Source organism: Rattus norvegicus, chromosome X, assembly GCF_036323735.1.
Source record: "Rattus norvegicus strain BN/NHsdMcwi chromosome X, GRCr8, whole genome shotgun sequence".
NCBI lineage: Eukaryota > Metazoa > Chordata > Mammalia > Rodentia > Muridae > Rattus > Rattus norvegicus.
In genome coordinates, this window is record NC_086039.1 from 7545898 (window position 1) to 7551897 (window position 6000).

The window sequence follows — 6000 nt, forward strand, 5'->3', positions numbered from 1 at the left end:
TCCTAACCACAGTGTCCTTTGCCTTACAGAAGCTTTGCAGTTTTATGAGATCCCATTTGTCGATTCTTGATCTTAGAGCATAAGCCATTGGTGTTTTGTTCAGGAAATTTTTTCCAGTGCCCATGTGTTCCAGATGCTTCCCTAGTTTTTCTTCTATTAGTTTGAGTGTGTCTGGTTTGATGTGGAGGTCCTTGATCCACTTGGACTTAAGCTTTGTACAGGGTGATAAGCATGGATCGATCTGCATTCTTCTACATGTTGCCCTCCAGTTGAACCAGCACCATTTGCTGAAAATGCTATCTTTTTTCCATTGGATGGTTTTGGCTCCTTTGTCAAAAATCAAGTGACCATAGGTGTGTGGGTTCATTTCTGGGTCTTCAATTCTATTCCATTGGTCTATCTGTCTGTCTCTGTACCAATACCATGCAGTTTTTATCACTATTGCTCTGTAATACTGCTTGAGTTCTGGGATAGTGATTCCCCCTGAAGTCCTTTTATTGTTGAGGATAGTTTTAGCTATCCTGGGTTTTTTGTTATTCCGGATGAATTTGCAAATTGTTCTGTCTAATTCTTTGAAGAATTGGATTGGTATTTTGATGGGGATTGCATTGAATCTGTAGATTGCTTTTGGTAAAATGGCCATTTTTACTATATTAATCCTGCCAATCCATGAGCATGGGAGATCTTTCCATCTTCTGAGGTCTTCTTCAATTTCTTTCCTCAGTGTCTTGAAGTTCTTATTGTACAGATCTTTTACTTGCTTGGTTAAAGTCACACCGAGGTACTTTACATTATTTGGGTCTATTATGAAGGGTGTCGTTTCCCTAATTTCTTTCTCGGCTTGTTTCTCTTTTGTATAGAGGAAGGCAACTGATTTATTTGAGTTAATTTTATACCCACCCACTTTGCTGAAGTTGTTTATCAGCTTTAGAAGTTCTCTGGTGGAACTTTTGGGATCACTTAAATATACTATCATGTCATCTGCAAATAGTGATATTTTGACCTCTTCTTTTCCGATCTGTATCCCTTTGATCTCCTTTTGTTGTCTGATTGCTCTGGCTAGAACTTCAAGAATTATATTGAATAAGTAGGGAGAGAGTGGGCAGCCTTGTCTAGTCCCTGATTTTAGTGGGATTGCTTCAAGTTTCTCTCCATTTAGTTTAATGTTAGCAACTGGTTTGCTGTATATGGCTTTTACTATGTTTAGGTATGGGCCTTGAATTGCTATTCTTTCCAGGACTTTTATCATGAAGGGGTGTTGAATTTTGTCAAATGCTTTCTCAGCATCTAATGAAATGATCATGTGGTTCTGTTCTTTCAGTTTGTTTATATAATGGATCACGTTGATGGTTTTCCGTATATTAAACCATCCCTGCATGCCTGGGATGAAGCCTACTTGATCATGGTGGATGATTGTTTTGATGTGCTCTTGAATTCGGTTTGCCAGAATTTTATTGAGTATTTTTGCGTCGATATTCATAAGGAAAATTGGTCTGAAGTTCTCTTTCTTTGTTGTGTCTTTGTGTGGTTTAGGTATAAGAGTAATTGTGGCTTCGTAGAAGGAATTCGGTAGTGCTCCATCTGTTTCAATTTTGTGGAATAGTTTGGATAATATTGGTATGAGGTCTTCTATGAAGGTTTGATAGAATTCTGCACTAAACCCGTCTGGACCTGGGCTCTTTTTGGTTGGGAGACCTTTAATGACTGCTTCTATTTCCTTAGGAGTTATGGGGTTGTTTAACTGGTTTATCTGTTCCTGATTTAACTTCGATACCTGGTATCTGTCTAGGAAATTGTCCATTTCCTGAAGATTTTCAAATTTTGTTGAATATAGGTTTTTATAGTAAGATCTGATGATTTTTTGAATTTCCTCCGAATCTGTAGTTATGTCTCCCTTTTCATTTCTGATTTTGTTAATTTGGACACACTCTCTGTGTCCTCTCGTTAGTCTGGCTAAGGGTTTATCTATCTTGTTGATTTTCTCAAAGAACCAACTTTTGGTTCTGTTGATTGTTTCTATGTCCCTTTTTGTTTCTACTTGGTTGATTTCAGCTCTGAGTTTGATTATTTCCTGCCTTCTACTCCTCCTGGGTGTATTTGCTTCTTTTTGTTCTAGAGCTTTTAGGTGTGCTGTCAGGCTGCTGACATATGCTCTTTCCTGTTTCTTTCTGCAGGCACTCAGCGCTATGAGTTTTCCTCTTAGCACCGCTTTCATTGTGTCCCATAAGTTTGAGTATGTTGTATCTTCATTTTCATTAAATTCTAAAAAGTTTTTAATTTCTTTCTTTATTTCTTCCTTGACCAGGTTATCATTGAGTAGAGCATTGTTCAATTTCCACGTATATGTGGGCATTCTTCCCTTATTGTTATTGAAGACCAGCTTTAGGCCGTGGTGGTCCGATAGCACGCATGGGATTATTCCTATCTTTCTGTACCTGTTGAGGCCCGTTTTTTGACCAATTATATGGTCAATTTTGGAGAAAGTGCCATGAGGAGCTGAGAAGAAGGTATATCCTTTTGCGTTAGGATAGAATGTTCTATAAATATCCATTAAGTCCATTTGGCTCATGACTTCTCTTAGTCTGTCGACATCACTATTTAATTTCTGTTTCCATGATCTGTCCATTGATGAGAGTGGCGTGTTGAAATCTCCCACTATTATTGTGTGAGGTGCAATGTGTGTTTTGAGCTTTAGTAAGGTTTCTTTTACGTATGTAGGTGCCCTTGTATTTGGGGCATAGATATTTAGGATTGAGAGTTCATCTTGGTGGATTTTTCCTTTGATGAATATGAAGTGTCCTTCCTTATCTTTTTTGATGACTTTTAGTTGGAAATTGATTTTATTTGATATTAGAATGGCTACTCCAGCTTGCTTCTTCTGACCATTTGCTTGGAAAGTTGTTTTCCAGCCTTTCACTCTGAGGTAGTGTCTGTCTTTGTCTCTGAGGTTTGTTTCCTGTAGGCAGCAGAATGCAGGGTCCTCGTTGCGTATCCAGTTTGTTAATCTATGTCTTTTTATTGGGGAGTTGAGGCCATTGATATTGAGAGATATTAAGGAATAGTGATTATTGTTTCCCTTTATATTCATATTTGGATGTGAGGTTATGTTTGTGTGCTTTCATTCTCTTTGTTTTGTTGCCAAGACGATTAGTTTCTTGCTTCTTCTAGGGTATAGCTTGCCTCCTTATGTTGGGCTTTACCATTTATTATCCTTTGTAGTGCTGGATTTGTAGAAAGATATTGTGTAAATTTGGTTTTGTCATGGAATATCTTGGTTTCTCCATCAATGTTAATTGAGAGTTTTGCTGGATACAGTAACCTGGGCTGGCATTTGTGTTCTCTTAGGGTCTGTATGACATCAGTCCAGGATCTTCTGGCCTTCATAGTTTCTGGCGAGAAGTCTGGTGTGATTCTGATAGTTCTCCCTTTATATGTTACTTGACCTTTTTCCCTTACTGCTTTTAATATTCTTTCTTTATTTTGTGTGTTTGGTGTTTTGACTATTATGTGACGGGAGGTGTTTCTTTTCTGGTCCAATCTATTTGGAGTTCTGTAGGCTTCTTGTAGGTTAGGGAAGTTTTCTTCTATGAGTTTGTTGAAGATATTTACTGGTCCTTTGAGCTGGGAGTCTTCACTCTCTTCTATATCTATTATCCTTAGGTTTGAACTTCTCATTGAATCCTGGATTTCCTGTATGTTTTGGACCAGTAGCTTTTTCCGCTTTACATTATCTTTGACAGTTGAATCAATGATTTCTATGGAATCTTCTGCTCCTATGATTCTCTCTTCCATCTCTTGTATTCTGTTGGTGAAGCTCGTATCTACAGCTCCTTATCTCTTCTTTTGGTTTTCTATATCCAGGGTTGTTTCCATGTGTTCTTTCTTGATTGCTTCAATTTCCATTTTTAATTCCTTCAAATGTTTGATTGTGTTTTCCTGGAATTCTTTCAGGGATTTTTGTGACTCCTCTCTATGGGCTTCTACTTGTTTATTTATGTTTTCCTGGAATTCTTTTCAAGGATTTTTGCGATTCCTCTCTGTAGGCTTCTACTTGTTCATTTATGTTTTCCTGTGTTTCTCTAAGGGAATTCTTCATGTCTTTCTTGAAGTCCTCCAGCATCATGATCAAATATGACTTTGAAACTAGATCTTGCTTTTCTGGTGTATTTGGATATTCCGTGTTTGCTTTGGTGGGAGAATTGGGCTACAATGATGCCATGTAGTCTTGGTTTCTGTTGCTTGGGTTCCTGCGCTTGCCTCTCACCATCAGATTATCTCTAGTGTTACTTTTTTCTGCTATTTCTGACAGTGGCTAGACTGTCCTATAAGCCTGTGTGTCAGGAGTGCTGTAGACCTGTTTTCCTGTTTTCTTTCAGCCAGTTATAGGGACAGAGTGTTCGGGCGTGTAGTTTTTCCTATCTACAAGTCTTCAGCTGTTCCTGTGGACCTGTGTCTTGAGTTCACCAGGCAGGTCGCTTGCAGCAGAAAAGTTGGTCTTACCTGTTGTCCCGAGGCTGAAGTTTGCTCGTGGGGTGCTGTCTAAGAGCTCTCCGTGGTGGCAGCAACCTGGAAGATTTGTGCCACCCTTTCCTGGAGCTTCCGTGCACCAGGGTTCCAGATGGCGTTTGGTGTTTTCCTCTGGAGTCAGAGATGTGTAGAGTGCAGTCTCTTCTGGTTTCCCAGGCGTGTCTGGCTCTCTGAAGGTTTAGCTCTCCCTCCCACGGGATTTGGGTGCAGAGAACTTTTTATCCAGTAGGTCCCTTCAGGTTCTGGCGTTGTCTCAGACGCAGCTGTATTTTTTCTTGTACACATTTTCTTTTACCTTGAAAGTTTGTTTGTAATAATAGTAATGTGATTATTTGTTGCTGAGGGTGTTATCTCAGAATTAAATGTCTATCACCAAAAGAAAGACAAAGACTTTATAATTACTTATTTGTCCCATTTTAAAATATAAACATCTTTATTTTAAAACCATAATACAAACATCACTCAGACTGAAAGTAAAATTTATTTGCAGTCCTTTTTTGGTGATAGTGGGGTACTTATATGAACTGATAAAGAAACTCAGATTTCACATCAAACAAGTCTTTTCTATATATAATAATATTACCTGATACAGAGTTAGACTCTTGTTTTCAAATTTGTTTTAAACTTTAAGATCTTTTTTTTAAAATAAAATTCTCCTATATTTAATTTGTAAACGCACAAATATTTTGAAACACACTACATAACAGCAAAGCAGAGATCAGGAGTCAGGAAGGTACATCTGAATCAGTAGGCTAATGAAATACAATGAAATCTCAAGACCAAGAAATTGGGTTGACAAAACAGTCATTTCTCGAAATAAGAACTCTGGGTACAGCGTGTCTTACTTTAAGAAAATTCATTATTCCTTTATTCAGTCTAAAATCAGAAAATGTATTTGTATTACAGAACCATTCCACATGGTGGCCTTGTAAAATGTCAGGTTAATATTGTACTTTTAAGTAAAATTTGTTTCTATAAATATGGAATTTAGATATTAAGTTTCTTATAAACACAGTTTTTTGTCTGAAGTGAAGTATTCCATACCAACAAGCTTCATGTGGAATTTTATTTGCATTATCTTATCTAAATATGAATCCTGGCCTACTGGTTCTGCTTAATGTGTATATTTATAATATAGAGGGTGGGTCCATGGGGGAGAAGTTAAGAAGAGAGGGAAAATTTGTACTTAAAAACCAACAGGCTGAGATAATATCTGAAAAAAAATCCCCATTAAGAAAGTTGGGTTTCATTACAAAAGAGGGTAAGAAAATAATGTTGAGACTGTGAAAACACAAGCCCAGGGCCAAATTTAGGATTTTGTAATGAAAGAGATATAAAAAAGTACTCTAAAATCTCTTGAGAAAATTGTATCAAATTGTGTATGTGGGAAAAAATTCACACACACATTAAAAATGAATGTTTGAGAGGTTGGAGAAATGGCTCAGTAGCTAAGAGCAGTTGCTCTCTTACAAC